This window comes from Rousettus aegyptiacus, unplaced genomic scaffold (assembly GCF_014176215.1).
Source record: "Rousettus aegyptiacus isolate mRouAeg1 unplaced genomic scaffold, mRouAeg1.p scaffold_m13_p_11, whole genome shotgun sequence".
Lineage (NCBI taxonomy): Eukaryota > Metazoa > Chordata > Mammalia > Chiroptera > Pteropodidae > Rousettus > Rousettus aegyptiacus.
Window position 1 is genome coordinate 53631694 of NW_023416286.1, and position 17316 is coordinate 53649009.

Below are 17316 nucleotides of genomic sequence, written 5' to 3' on the forward strand. Positions count from 1 at the left end.
ATATTAGCCAGGAAAAAAGTATAAAAATTTTTAAAAAGAAAGAGATATGTTATTCTAAAAATTGTACAAGAAAGGCAATATTCTAGGTATCCATTTTGAAATGACATTTGATCGAATACTGAATTAGGTTATTGTACTAGCTCTATTCTTAACTGCGTTAGTTCAGTTTTTAAATCTATAACATGAGAAAACTTAATTACTTACTACTGAGATCTTTTCAACATTAATAATAAGTAATCTGTGACTCAAATTATAATATAGTAATAAGTATAACCAAATCACCCCCCTACATTATTTAGATAATTCATTACAAATTCACCATAAATATCTTTACTTTTTTTTTAGCTATATGCTGTAAATTTATTTTAGGTGATTACATTTTTATACTTGATGTCACTACTTATAAAAACATCTGTGGGATGCAAACACTATCAAGAGGCTATGTTAACAGGAGTAAAATATCATGATTCATTAAGGATATTAACTATTTTGCAGAGCCATTCTTTTTCATCGTAAAGCTGTAATTTTTCCAGTGTGTTTTTGCCAAAGTAGAAATTATCATGAATGCTTCAATTAAAATTGTACTAACATTCAAAATACCTTGAGCAGCTTAACAGGAAGTTACTATTAATTATGTTATTGTGTTTTCCATTTAAGGGGTAGAAGTAAATCCAATATATGTCCATAATTATGCTGATATTTTTATAATTTTATACAAACAAAATAACACTTTATTCATTCTATTAAGGGTCTTTATAGCCCAGTGTGAAAGGCTTATTTGCTTTTTAAATTCTTAAAATTAAAGCAACTAATTATATCACAAGAATGGAAAAAATTTGTCATTATTGGAAGCTTTCAGGAGTATAAAAATAGTAAGCTTCAGAAACATGGTCGTTTTAATTCTCATTTCAATCATCCAGCACTTTAGCACTTGATGTAGCTGATGAACTTTTTCATTTTTGTAGAGTTTATTAAAATAAATGCTGAGGTCTCTTGTGAATAAATATAAAGTGAGGGTCACCTATTCATTTTGTTCTGTTTAGTAATAAAATTCTGAAACCATAAGGATATTAATAAAATATTTATACAATTTACTTTTTATCACCATATAATTTTGTTTAAAAATACTTAAATGTTTACATTCTATATTTCTTTGGAAATTTACAATAACCCCTTAAAATAGGGTTCTAATTCAATTCATTAATTTTTTGAAGCATAATATGTAAAATGCTTTTTTAATGAAGCTAATATTTAATTTATTAGTTATATATTTAGTTATTTTTATGGCTTTTAGAAGAAAGACTATGCACCTTATAAAACTCATTTTGATCTGATGATCTAAAACTTAATTCAATGATAATTAGTGACAAAAAGTTTAAAATTTAACCTTTATTTCTATGAAAGATGCAACATGAAGTATTCACATAAATGTTTTCAAGACAATTATGCCAGTTGATTTTTTCCAACAAAGACATTGTCCAGAATGAGTCAAAAGATTGTATGGATGACTCTGTACATGGGCTTCCATTCACTTGTCTTCTCACTCATTTTCTTTCTCATGAATAAGGGGACTGAAATAAAATGACTTATAGCCTTTAGGTTGAACACCAGTAATTGTAACACTGTGAGAATTTAGAAGTTTGACAATATTTATGCATAAAACTTGATGAACAAATGAATAGTGTGAGCAAAACTAGTGCAATAAGGTTGCTTAAACTACTCCATGGAATTAAGTGATCTTAGTATGTTCCAGGAATTTAAAATTTCCATTGTCTGAAGACAGAATTTATTGATGGACTATGTAGCTCACACCTTCATTGTACATATAGAGGAACTAAACCAAGAGAGATTAACCAACACTTTAAAAATCTTCTAATGAATATTATAAAGACCACTAAAACTAAAGTCCTATGCTTTATACTAAAGTTATTTCTTTAAAATTAGATATGAATTATCAATATTTCTGCCATTATCCTTAAATCAGCCAATTATGTAATGCTATGTTTAAATATATTAAAATATTTTAAAATTACTATTAATCATTTATATTTATTATTTTACACATGAAGTCTCTAATTTGTTGATTTATGCCTTAATAAGAACAAAAGAACAACTAATAATGTTATCATAGTAATGGTAATATCTTAAGCGCATGTTTTCTTGTGACCCATCATTTGTACAGCTCTGGAATTTATATTTTAGATTTTAACAATTTGGTGAACAATTTTCTCCTTTGTTTTAATTTTATATATGCATCTTATGTGCAAGTGGAATATACGGGTTTTTCTTTATGTTTGTGGGAAAAATGATATCAGGTGAAAGCTTTGGTTATGAAAAATTCACATTAGATTGGCTTTGCATTGAATTTTAGCTTAAATCACCAATTTAAACACAACCTCAATTTTAAACTATAATTCTTCCCAGGGTTCTTTAAAACTCAGTCCAGGTGGGAAGAAAAAAAAATGGCCATTTTGGCTAACTTGTTTCCTGACTCAGTTTGTAATGAACGTCTTGCTGAGTTCTGTTCATGAATAACAAAAACACCTGTGATCTACTAGCAAAAGATGGATCATAAAACTTTAAATATCCTGTCCATATTAAGACAATTGAGAAATGAGAATATGCCTTCACCTTGCTGATATTTTAAAAATAATTTCTGGTTTTATGTTTCTTTATGTTTCTTTGTCACAATATGAGAACAATTCAAAAATCTGAATGGTCAAAGCTCTAATTTTGAAAGGTCTGTGTAAGCTTAGATTCATATTCTTTGTATGACTCTGGTAGACAGACTTCTAAGAGAAACATAATAGAAAGATGTAAATATCAATGGCATGCATGTAATGGACCTAAATAACAGTATAAACACACACACACACACACACACACACACACACACACACACACACACACACACACAATGTTACCTCAGTAGGATTTTCTGACTCAATGTATCAGTTAACTGGATACATTATAGAATGATAAGTGAGTGACCTCTCAGTGGAGAGTAGAAACTAATAATGACAACTGTTTGGGGAAAAGAAGAAGAAAAGGAAGAGGCTATTTTAAGAAATAAGATATTTAAACATAAAATAAAACCTTCAAATCTGAGTCTTTTCCAAACATCTCTTAATATTCCATAGTGCTAAAGAGATAAAGGTTAAAATGTCACCTAATGGAATGTTACCAAAGGACATTTGAAAGAGGATAATTTTTTTTTTTAAAGGAAAGATGTCGAAGTAACCAGAATTTAATGTTTTAATTTAATCCAAAATAACTAAAACTTTCCCTGATAATATAAAATTGAAAGAGCTGAAATCTCACATATCTTGAAGAGAAAAGAAAATAATTTGTAAACAAAACTTGAATAGAAACAAAATCACATGGTTAAATCTTCAAATTATATAGTTGATGTTCAGCTATTATGACATATTTTATTTAATAATTCTTTAAGATGCTTGTATTATATATCGTTTTTAAAAGATTTTGTTTAAAGAAAATGTCAGGAACAGAATTTTTTAAAACGTCTAATTAAAATGTTTAGTCCATTAGTTTAATAAAGCCTACATGTTTTATTTAAATAAAAATTATGTAATATAATGATAAATAATTTTTCATTTATCATATCTGTTTCTTATATTAATGTGCTTTATAAGCATCTAACAGTGAGGTTACCCCAGGCTAATATTAACACCATGTCTCCCACCTTTTTAAGTTTGTGACAAAATAATCATACATATAATATAATAAAAACCTCTAGAAATATAAATGCTCTTTTCACTATTTCGGCTACCTATGGTTATTAGTGTGATGTGATAAGACAAATAGACATGAGTATTTGTCTTATATGGGCACAAAGGAGAAACATAAACTTTCTAAAGTCAAAAGGTTGTAATATATTGCTTAATTCCCTTTTCAGTCAAATTTGAAAGTGGACCAAATTAGTAATTTTGCTTTTGTTTCGTTGGTTTTGTTTTTATTATAACTTTGCCACTGAATGGACAAAGTTCACATAGACTTTACTACATAATTCTACATAGTATGATAAGTAGATGCAAACAATAACTAAATTCATTTTATGTAAGACAATCATGTTATGCCCTAATAATGTCACGCTAATTTTTTTCTGATTGGAGAATTAAAATTTGATTTACAATGTTTTCATAGAAGGTTTAAGAAAACCCTAAACTGTCTATAGCCATGCCACCCTGAACAAGCCTAATCTCCTCTGATCTTGGAAGCTAAGCAGGGTTAGGCCTGGTTAGTACTTGGATGGGAAACTACCTAGGAAGACCAGATGCTGTAGGTGTAAAACAATAAAAAATAAGGGATTGTAAGCTGTCAGGGTACTTGTAATCTGTGAGGTCAATCAAGAGTTTCTTCACCTATAAAAACAAAAATCAAAATAAATAAGTAAATAATTTTTTTAAAAACCCGAAACTATTAGTTTTTAGAGTTTTCTAGGGAAAGCTATAGATGGGATGCTTAAATGAATAGATTATCACAATTTATAGTCTCAGATAGACTTAAAAATAAGTTAAGCCTTAAACATTTCTACTCTGCAAAATGTTTTTTTAAAAAAACTATTTTAATGGATCAAAGTCCTGCATTGTGAAAAAAAAAAAAACATGAAATTTGATATCAGGCTGGCATAAGGAAAACCTTGACATGGCTTTCCTACTTTTGTGATTGGACATTTTGTGAGTGGACATTGAGAAAATTGTTATTAAATTTCCAGAAAGACCTGGTGAATCTGAGGTTGACCAGGTGCTGGTAACACTGATGAAGAAAAACTGTCTAGACAATCGAGACTCTTTATTCTTCTCATACTATGTATTTTCTCATATGGTGACATCCACATTAAGACATCTAAAGTGTGACCAGAATTTTAAATAAACAAATAGAACCTAAAGAATTTGAATATAAATTCATAGGCACACTTATTGTTTTTTTTTCAAGTTCATGCTTATTTAACTCGGTTGATAATTAAAAACAAAAATACAGAATTGTATGCCTAATATTTATCATTTTACTTTCTTTACCTTTATTAGAAACTAATGAGACTATATAACAAAAATTGTTTTTTTTCAATTGAATACAATATAGATATTTTCTTGAGGTTAATGAAATAATTTCATAAGTATTATTACTGTTACTGTGAAAAGACTAAAAAGTACACTTTTAAAATGACAAAGAATGTGATGTGCATCTATGTTTAAATTTAACAATAAAAGTTTTACTAGAATATGTTACTGATTTTTGAATTGAGGAACTGTATAGCATACAAACACAAGTACAGCCATGCCTTCCTAACCACCAGCATTGTGCCTCAAGGTTAAGCTGGCAGTTTTGTCGGATGCTCTTATTCCTTGATATTATAAAATTATTTATTATAAGTTTTTGACTAAAATGTCTTATTTTTATAAACATGTCAATAACAACATCTGCTAGTGTGAATTTTTTAAAGATATTCTTTGGACAGACTTTGAAATGAAAAAACTTCCAGAATTGACCTCTTATAGCAAAAAAGGGAAGAGAAAGCAGAACCCAACTCATGTAGGTTACAGGATACTACAAGTTTGTTCTGCATAATTTTGTCAGCTGCTGGTTTCTCTCAATTTTTTATGCTCTGCACAATATCACCACCAATATCACCACCAATATCACCACTGGCCAAACCAAAAATTATCACTAATATAGTCGATTTCATTTATTTGTGTTGTTTCTCCATTTTCTGTATCACACTGTCATAGTTGTGACATCACTTCATTAAGTTTCTAAAGGAAGGCTAAGAAAAAGGTTAGCTATTTTGTTCGAAATAAGTTGTTCTTAATTTCATTTAATATAAGAACAAATTTAGCAGAAACAATAGAAGTACTTCTCACCATATAAAGTCAATTATTTCACCTTTCAAAAGAGCCTCAGCCTTTCTATCTATTCCAACAAATTTCTAAAATGTATTTTTGCAAAACAGAACAAAAAAAAAACAAAGCAAAACAAGACAAAACAAAACAAAAACCAATAACAACAACAATAACAAACCCTTCTTTTAAAACGTTTTTCCTGGCTGTGCTAATGCTGCACAAATTGCAATATCCCTTCAGGTACCTTCATAATTTTACATTTTCTCAGATCTAATATTATCTATAATATTTTTTTGTTAAGCTCTATCTTCTTGATTTTTATCTTCTTGATCAAGTTTCTATAAAATGAGGCATGTTTCTGTTCTAAATATACCATTCAATGTGCCTGAAAGAATAATATGATAATGCTAGATGATCAATAATTTATTTTGTAAAAAGAATGAGTAATATTTAAGAATTATTTGTAACCACTTAGTTGAGAATAGATAATGCTAGTTATAAAATATGTTTTTTAAAAATTATATGTAAGATAGCAAATAGATAATGCTATAAAGTATATTTTCTATATTAGTATATATATTTCTTAAATATTTTCAATGAATCTCATACATATTTACTGGTTCTTTCATAAAGAACTCACTAGTTAAATAAAAAGAAATCTATTAATATTATGAGTCTCAGCAAATGTATTCTAGGATTTTGAACACACTCTCTCCTTTTCACTTTATTAACCCTCTCCTGTTTACTTTTGTGTGACATTTCTTTTCTAGGGAATGTGCAGAATGAAACATAGTCCCCTCCAGCACATTATCTGTTTGAAGGACATCCAGGGAGAGACAGCCAATTGCTCTGTAGCCAGACTTACTCTCTACTCCTCTACTCCCAGGGGATATTGAAGAAGGAGATGGACATTTGTGCAAGTGCCAAAATACCAAGCAGTTTGATTATCTACGTATCATTGCATGCTGCCATGCCGAAGGTGCCTTGAACCAGCATTCTAGAAATAAATTTTTTGTTTGTTTGTTTTTCTCATCTTCAAAAAAAATGCAAAAGTCACCATATTTTTCAAGCAATTGACATTTACCGTGTGATTCTACTGCAGTGTTTTATTTTCAAACTAGGTGTATAACTACTATATTCAAACTGCTCACATAACTCATTTCTAGTAATAAGAGAAATTTTTCCAAATATGAATGATGATCAAAATAGCCAAGAATCCCTGTGGATGTGCAACTATTTGAAGATTCAGTGTTACTGACCCATTCACTAGCCCAAGAAAATGAACACTTTGGCTGATAATGTCAATTGAAATCAACTTTCACTAGTCAGTAAATCATGGGAGAAAATACATGAATAAAGGTAAACAAAGTAAGGAAATGGAACAGGCAAAAGCTTCAGAGCAAGATTAAAATTCTGAAAATGTTTAACCTCAGTGTACACTAACTTTTATAACCAGTGATAGTCTATGTGGGAATTAAAATGACACGAGAGATGAAAGGCACAAACTCCAGAGGACAAAGACGCTGTTGTATTAATTGTAGACATAAACATCCTTGCTCTCCTCAGAAATTCTTCAAATCAGTACTCAAATAGAACCTCAAGCTAACCAGTATTCATTAAAAAATAGCTAACACATAGAACTGAGTGCATTTGCATAAAAGAAGAGACAACGTACAAAACATTTTGGACATATATGCATTAAATAAGTATTGTTAAAGGACAGGTAGCTCAGAGTTCTAAATTCAAGTATCTAAAGCGTTGTGTCTAAAACTACATTTCTTGGAAGTTCTAGATAAAAAATATGCCTTAATTATGTTCATCTAAATGATGTTTCCCACCTTCAAGTTTCCTCTCTTTTTTCTACCTACCCTACAATTTTTTCCAAAATAAATTTTATCATAATTTTTAGCTGCCATTAGAAATAAAGAAGCTAGATACCAAAGTAGTCAATATGATGCTAACTTAAAAGAAAAAATATTTTTATCAAATGTACTAATAAGTTTTTTAAAGCATTAGGTAATCATGTGTGATCTAAACTATATGAATTTTTTTAATAATAATATTTCATTTTGTTTTGTTATATAGTCCAATGGTACACTGGTTTTTGGATAATTTCATCCTGATCATCCTGAACAAGCAAATTAATATGACATTGATGAGTTAAAATTAAATGGTTAATACAGTTTTATGACATCCAGTTTTAACATCTGAAGGAGAATATCTTAGTGAGTGTGTGTTTGCGTTCTTCTCTTAGTAACATTACTATGATAGTGTTTTATTAAAAGGAATTGAGATATAGAACTTGGACCATTTATTTACTTTGACTAAGCCGCTTGATGAAATGGTGCAGATGAAGAAAGCAATAGTACATACCCATGGCCTGCCACAGCAAAGGATAAATCAGAAGTGATCACTAGTTGAACTCAATTTCTAAGAAGTTCATTTTCTTCAACTGCTATAAACTGACAGGCAAAATGACTTGCCTTAGAGCTTTCTGACAGATCCCATTGAGATCAGTGAAATGGCAGCTAGAAAGTTAAATGGATACCTTAGGTCAGCCCAGTGGCTTTTCTTCTGCTCTTAAAGATGTATTACCATGAACTACTGTTTGCAGTTGGCTTTGATAATCCCACACACATACAAGAAGCATGGATTATGTTTTCCCAGATTAATATTCATAGTATTATTAAAGGATGATGGAGTTTAGAATGCCTATAAGTGAGTCACATAGAACAGAATATCTCTGGAAAATGTCCTCTCCCAGCAAAGAATGTCTTTGCTGTAGATTGGATCTATCTGCTATGTGGGAATGGGGTAACATTTCTTCCTAACAGGGTCTGCATAACATAAGTATTTGGTAAGAAGAAGGAGCTGACATTGAAGAAGGAAAAAATGGTTTCATAATTTACTTTAAAGACACTTTCTTTTATTGAGTACCTTCATATTGCGCTAATAGTTTTAATTATTACAGGAAGTACCCCACTCACTTTTACTTTTTTTCCTATTTTGCATTAATGTTGTGGCTTTCTATCAAGCATGTGATGGAAAGTCATCTTTGAACGTGGAGTAATAGGATGGGCTTGCTGAAACAGAATACTCCAAAATGCTTTTTTAAATAGCTAAACAATAGCTAGACAAGAAGCTGGTGGATAAAAGCTCATTAATTAGATGTCAACTAGCCATGTTCAATTTTGTTCAGTGGGAGGTGCTGAGCACTGACTAAGGTACAAGGCAACGCTCTGTTGTAGTTCTAGAGGAAAGACAATGGAGCTCTGCTAAGTGCATTCACATGAGTTTCCAAGGCTGAGTTAGTATATCTCCTTGTATGTCTCCTTGACATGACCATAGATAAGACTAGAACTACTTGAGAACATGAGCAGAGCTGAAGAGCAGCACCATATTTCCACAGTTCAATTTAAAACACTAATTTTGATCTGAGTTTCCAGCTTCTGAAGAGATGAATCCAACAAAACAAATTCTGTGTGTTTGGGATTTCAGGAGCAAGTTATTGAATGAACGATTTTCATGATTTTAATGAAATATGATTCTACAACAAATCTCAAATCTTTGTGTAAAAAAGTAATTTTGCTTGAAAAAATAGATGATCATCTTTAATCCCCATTTGGCCAATCTGAATATAATACAAATTTATATATACATATATAACTAATTACAAATTCATATTTTATTAAGAAATACATGAAAAAATTTAGTCATAAAATTTTTACCTATCTACTGTTTTACTTTTCCATATTCTATAACAAAAAGTAGTAACATTTTGAAATTTTAGTATTAAATGTGCTACAGTATTTTTGACATCACATGTATTTGATTTTTTGTTTTCTTATAGTGCTATCTAATTTTTACATACATGATTCTTATCTCTGCATTAGATATTAAGCATCTTGAAAACATTCAGGAATATTCTATGTGTTTCAATGAATTAGCACTCTATTTCTTATATTTTTTAACCAAGTGTATGTTGTATTTTTGCTAGAGAAATTGAAATCACATTTTATTCACATTAAATACTGTATATTTTTAAGAAGCATATTTGCTTTGTTCTGTATAATGTTAAATTAAAATAGGTAAAATTAATAATTGACAATTATTAAATTGTGGACAAATTTTTAGACATTATAAATTTTTTTAAGTTTGTGTCTCATTAAAAGTTCTTTACATATTATTTTTTCTTAACCGGTTTTTATTTCCTTTTTCTAAACTCTATCATTTTCTAAATGTCACATAACAAATAGAAAAGCAAATTTGCTATTTAGAAAACCAAAATCACAATTCTAACTAAAAATTTTTCAATTATTTTTGGTTATTTTATTTTATTTATTTTTCATTTATTTGTATACTTGGTTACTTTAAATTAAATTATAATGTTTAGAACTGGGGACTTTGAGGATCATATATATTTTAAATGTAGACATGTATGAATATCTGTACATGTAATTGTTTTTGGTGAATACAAATAAATAAAACTTCAATTAAAAAGCATCAGCATGACAAATGTACTTAAAATACTTTTATCCTCTTGCAAATCATATTATGTTAAATAATTTCTTAGCCTTATCTTGCCACTATAAATAATCACCACCTTTCAATACTTCCAATCATTTCTATTTTCATGATCGGAACTAATACAGATTCTGTATTTATCGCTGATTCAGTCACTAGAAGTTTGTTTACTGTCATTAAATGACGAGGATCAAACTTAATAAATATGATTTTTATAATATGGTGCAAACCATGGGTTCCATCCTTGAATAGTATTTTTAGAATAATAGTTATACATTTTTAAATGCACATTTTAAAATTGCATAATGACATTTGGATCCCACACTATTGCTGATTACTTAACTTCCCTGTTTGAGTTCACCCATGACAGGCATGTTAATTAATTCTACCACTTTTCTGCTTTCCTGTAGCTCGATGTAGTTAAGTCAAGTATATATAGCACAACTTTTATTTAAATACAATATTATTTACATTTATGCTCATGCGATCAAAAAATAACCAGTCTCTATTTTTTTTAATTAACATTTACTTCAAAATATTATTTTGTTTGATTTGGTATTTATTTAGAAATTAGTATAAGAAGGTATCTATTAGACATAACAATAAATTAAATTAATGTAGAAGCTTTTGTATTGAATTATTTCATGAGTTGATAAATTTTAATATATTTTTTAAATTACATTATTTTTATTTTATTCTTAAATATTTTGAAGATCACTTTATCTTCATAAATTTGAAAACTATTTTACCTTAGACTACTTTAATAAAAATATATAAAATCTGAATTCAAGATAAATATATTTTAATGGCTAATGACTGTTTCTTTGTTTTTATAAACAAAGATCTTTGATGATGATTCTTCTGAAATTTTTCTAATTCTATTTGAAGAGTTCTGACAAAGCATGTAAGATGGTATCATGAATAGAAGTTAAAAAAATCTCTACACTTGTAATCAGAGAGTCTCTAGTGTTAAGTTCTAAGTCTGAAACTCTAAAGATTTATATTATATTCACATTTAAATCTGTAGGAACTTTGGTCTTTATTTTACAGCAAATAGAAAAAACTACAGATGGGAGCCTGAGTATATACCCCTAACAGAAAATGTTACATGACATAAAAGTGGTAAGTCTGATTTATAGCTTGAATTGACTAATCTTATGTCTTATAACCAACTTACTATAATTAAACTGATGAAATATATAACTTTTTATACTTCAAGTTTAATTACTGTAACACACACAGAGATTAAATAGCAGCTTTACATTTAACAATGGAAAATGATGATAATAATAATCATTTGAACAATAGAAACTCACTGTTTTTATATGTGATCATCGAATATTGGCAATTTCCTATGGTTTAATCTATAAATGAGAGACTTTAGTGATTAAATCAATAATCCTAGTTGTCAAGTTGCCTAAATTGAAATCTTGGCTTCATTTACTGGCTTTGAGATCTCAAGCAAATTACCAAATTTCTCTGTTCTTCCATTTCCTCAAATGTGAAAGGTGGATAATAATATTATTTACTTCTTGTGATGGTTGCGAGAATAAAAAAGACTTATAAATGTGAAAACATATAGAAGAATGCCCATTATTAGTTTTTACACTAAATAAACATTGCAAGAATATCTTAAACTGAAATGCTCAAGAACTGTTAAGAATGGCAGGAAGATTTTCCATAAAATAGAGGCATTCTAAAAATAGTTGTATCAATTGATTTCCAATAGGATCTTTTCTACATCTATGTGCCCTCTTTAATTCTTATGTTTCTGAAATTTCTGGAATATAAATGTTCTTACAGTTTTTTCTCTGTTAATTACTATGCTAATCCTTAGAAAAAAGATGAAGTACTTAACAAACTTAACTTAACAAACATAAACTTGAACAGAAGTGTTTACAAATAATTAAGGTCAAACTAATGATTTAATTATATATTTATTTTTCATATTTTTATATGATCGTTAAGTCATTTCACTATGCTAAATACTAGTGTCTCAATCTATAAAATAAATATACCAATATAGAAATAATATGCAAATATGATTTAGCATTACAGATAAACTGAATATTAACAAATTAATAAGCAACAAAGGGAAAGGTTGAATAATACTATGTGTTAATGGAGAAAAAGTGTTAACGTATACACAAAAATTACACTCTTCTTAGGGATATATATATTGGTTAAAAAAGGCATCCCTCTATTACAATACTTGCATTTTTGATGTTTTTTAAACAAAGAACACATACAAGCATTGGGCTATAATCCTTGCCTGAGGGTCTTATTTAAACAATTTATTCATTATCTTCATACAAGTGTTAAGGTATCTGAACATAATCTTATAAAAGCTTTAGATTTGTTTCAAAAAGACTTGGGATGTGGAGATTTACTTTTGAAGTTTCTCAACTGGGAAAACTCTATCCCTTGAGAGAATTAAACTGCTTAGTATGTCAAACTTTGATCTAAACTGCTCACAACATTCAGAAGTAATATCAAGACAGCAATTTCCTTGTGTTTTCATCTGCAGGTGTGAGCCACAATAGCAAAACACAGAAAGCTCACAACACAAAATTGCCGCAGAAAACATTCTCCAGGGTGTATTTTAGTAATTATCTCATTCCACTCATGATATATATAAGAAGGATAGTAAAGAAATGCAGAATTAAGATGCAATATTTTATAGCTATTGAATAAAGTAGATAGCAATTAAAGATGGGATTTTTTTGTGTATTTTAATAGGTATATATAAATTATTTCTAATTACAAAGTAAGGAATGGAACCACATTTTCTGAAATCCATTTCAAGCTCAACCAGCCCCAAATGAAATAGTTCAGTGCTCCCTAGACATGAATTTCTTCAGTATAATTTTATCTCTGTGATGCAGATGTCACTCTGAGGTTTCTGATATGGGAAAAAATTTCCTTAGAAAATCTTCCCTCCTCAAGGCAAGGGAAATAAAAATAATTTAATCGTAGAACCTGAAACTTTCAAATTCATGTTTCATAGTTTCCCCTTGTTTGTTTTTCTGTCTTTTTTCCTTTTTCACTTGACTCCTGCTTTTTTCCACCTCCTACTTTTATTACTTGCCAATGACAATTCCTTCTCATGGAGATTTGGTGGCAACATAATTCTCATGTATCCAATTTATCTTTCTTTCCCCACTGTGATAGCCAGAGGCCCTTTGATTTCTGATTATGAATACAAAGGCAGATACAAAGTTGGGTAATTAAGTAGGCCTGTAATATATTTTAATCCAAAAATTAGTATCAATATATGAATATTAAAAACTCCTTTAATTTGCCTTAGGGATTTTCACTCTGAGTGACACTTGGTAAAAAGTGTTTCAGTATCTAAAGTGCCATTTTTCTAGACATTCTATGTATTTTAAAAGATAGGAGGAAGAGAGACAAGGAGAGAAAGAAGGAAAATTGTTAGTTGTCTATCGCTGAGTAACAAATTACCACAAACTTAGCAGCTCAAAACAAATTTATTACCTTACTTTCTGTGAATTAAGAATTTGGGCAGGGGTTCGTTGAGGCCTTTGCTCTGTGTTTCACTAGCCTGAAAACCTGAAATCGAGACATCAGCTGGGGCTAGGATCTACTCTCTGGCTCAAGGTCCTCTCCCAAGCTCCGCTGGCAGAATTCAGTTCCTGGTGATTGTAGAACAGAGGTCCCGTTCACCCTGTGAGTTCTCAGCAGGGAATCATTCTCAGCCACAGGAGGCCAGTCTCAGGTCCTACCCATGTGACACTCTCACAAGAGGGCAACACATTTCTTCAAAGCCTGCAGGACAATCTCATTATAGTGAGCTACAGTAAGAACTCACACAAGGCAGCATCATCACAGGAGTAACTGCCCTTCACTGTTTTCAAAAATGATCAATCAAGAAGAAATGATCATCGCATTATTTTCACAAATCTTGCCCGCAGTCAACCGGAGGATATTTTATAGTGTAGACACGACAAAGGCTGGAATCTTGGGGACCAGCATAGAACTCTGCCTACCACACTTGTCTTTATTCTGAACACTTTCAACTAGAAAGACACATTCTATAGATTTATAATAACAGAGTAATATATAACTAAATAATCAAACAGTGATTGACAACTAAGACTGGTGAATAGAAAATAGAGTAAATTCGAATTCGACAAAGAAACAAGTTTTAGCTCAACGTGGTGAAGTTGGACAATTTATTTCTAAAGTCTGTAAACTTAGCATTCTTATTGATAAGCTGTAATATTTATGTTGCAGATTTACACAGGAAATTAAATAACGTATGCTATATTCCTGGCAGAGAGACTTTTAGTGTGTAACATCTATTTTCAGTGAAACTGTCTTATATATGATAGCTTTGTCATCACAAAACTAAAATTAATCTGAAAACAATAAAGCACATGTGTATATGTTGAATATTTACACTTCTTTTTCTTCTGGTTATTAAATTATGATATGTCACATGATCGGGTGGATTTTTTTTGTTTGTTTCGGAAAGTTAAGAGAGAGTCAAATCACTAGAAATGCACTCTACAAAGTTCCACAAGGTAGTCTTTAACTTTGCTCTGAAATTGTTTCAGGTGACCTTGACATTCAGAGCACTGTCCAGAGAATAATGTTCCTCCTAGGAAAAGAAGCGCTCACAGTCCTGTAGCCAACATAAGAAGGTCTGAGATGATGAAGTTCACAATTTAGGAACAAAATGTAGATGTATGCAAGCAAGTTCATGTGCATCTAAAAGTTGACATATTGTCAATCTCAATGGACAGAAGTGGACATAATTATCATCATTTTTTACAAATAGTGTTTCTACCTTTTTTTTTTTTTTTTTGCCTTCTATAAATGAAAAACAACTTCAGAGGTTGCTGAAGTAAATCTTAGTTTACTCTCAATTCTCTTTCAGTGGAAAGGGAAATTAAATGACTATACCTTATCAAGTAAAAAATATGGTAAAGAAGAGTTATGCAGCTCAAAGACTGGATAGCATCAGTTTTCTGTAGTCTGGAATAGTCCATCTCATCCAGAAGCTACTTTAGTGATGTCAGTGGAATATGTCCTGTGTGCTCTTACAGAAAAGTAAGGCATTTAAAAATTGCTATATCTTCTCCCCTCTAAGAGATTCTACTTAGCACAGTTATTAATATTGAGAAAAGTTAGTGAATTGAAATATAATTGAGTATAATTTTCTAAAATCACAGAAAGGGCATCTTGATAAAGTTACATGAAGTCTGGAATAATTTCTACTGTATTTTTGAAGGAGACAAATTGAACATCTTTCTAGTTTTCTTCACTCTATGATAAATGCAATCAGCTCATCTGCCACCTTCCACTCAGCTTCTCAGGTGCCTCTCTCATTTAAATTCATCGGAATGTGGTTTTATAAACCCTGAGGCTTTCATAATTTTGTCTACCTTTACCCAAATTTTATCATTGCTAGATGAGGACAAAACCTCTTTTCCCTGGAGAATCAGCTAAGTCCCATTTGCTCACACTCTTGGTAAGGGAGGTTCCCACTGACTTCTTTAGGGTTAACCGTAAAGAGACTGACAGATGACTTGAGAAAGCAGGTTTAGGCAAGTGAGAACTGCAGGGTCTACATTTCCCCGAACTCAGCAGGACTCCTGACCACTCTCAGAGCAACAACAGTAACTCAACTCCACTGAAAAGTTGCTTTTGTCTCGCAATGTCTTAAAACTATAACCATTGTATTTCCTCTCAGTATATCAGACTTAAAATGACATTGTATTTGCTCATAATTTTAAAAAATCAGCAATTAGGCTGGGCTTACATGGGGAATTTTGCTGTTACTCACATGACTCTAAACTTCTGAGACATGAATGGAGACTATTTTTAAGGCCTAGCTGGGATAGCTCTATGGGATTACAATCTTTCACTCCTGCCATGCTAACGCAGTCCCAGGAATGCTAAAAAGCCCTTGAGGTGTAGGTTTGGGATACTATTTTCTCTAATCTGTATTGGACAATCCAAATAGCAAGGCTGGCCCAGAATCAGCCTGTGTGCCTCCAAAGGAGACACAAGGTCACCTGGAAAAAGCAGTTAACACCATTGGGAGAAATTACTCTCGAATCTGCAAATCTACCAAAGTCCACCATCTTTCCACAATAATTTATATCCTTCTTACATGTAAAATACTCTACACCTAGCTCCAAAATATCGTCCCATTATCTAAATCAGGTCTAGGCATGGATAAACTATACTGAGTACCTTTCCTCAAGCATATTTTTTTGAGTGTGGTTTCCTCTGTTCGGACACAAATGAGCTAAAAACTACACATCTAACATAAAATAATGACACAGGAAGAGAATGATCGCAATAGTTTCTCCTGTTCAAAAAGTAAAAAGAGAAGGCATGAAGCTGTCAGCAGTCCATAAAAATTTTGAAATTTAGCCAGGCACATGCTTCCGGGTTCCTCTTACTCCATAACTGATATTTATTGATTCATCACAGTTTGATACATTATGAATACAATCAATTTCACAGTTTCCTTCTAGTCTCAGCTCTGGCCTCTAGTCCTTTGCTTTACTTTCTGAGATGATTTCCTCTTTAATAAATAAATGGTTTGTGTTTGTATCTGAGTATTTTCCTCAGCTTACTTTCTGCATATGGAAATTTAGGGCCAAATGGGTTTCTTTTTATTTTTATGTAAGTGTCTTCTTGTAAATACTACTACAAGGTTCAGACATTTGGGCCCACGTGGAAAGGAGATTCTTTTTCTAGTCTTTTCTGAGGTCATTTGCATGGCTGCAGTGGTCTTTGGCTCACTAAGGAGTTAGCTGTCGTAGAGGGCCTCAGCTGGGATAACCTGTCCCTGCTCTATGTGATTTCTTCCTTTATAGGCCAGATTATTCTTCATTTAGCAGAACTGTGATGAAGCATCACAAAAGCTAAAACTACAAAGCATTTCGAAGCCTAG

At 30.8% G+C, this 17316-nt stretch overlaps 1 pseudogene; it reads left to right on the forward strand.

Annotated features, from left to right (window-relative positions):
* The first annotated feature begins 4187 nt into the window (after nucleotides 1–4187).
* Nucleotides 4188–4306, forward strand: LOC118609713 (annotated as a pseudogene).
* The last annotated feature ends 13010 nt before the right edge of the window (nucleotides 4307–17316 follow it).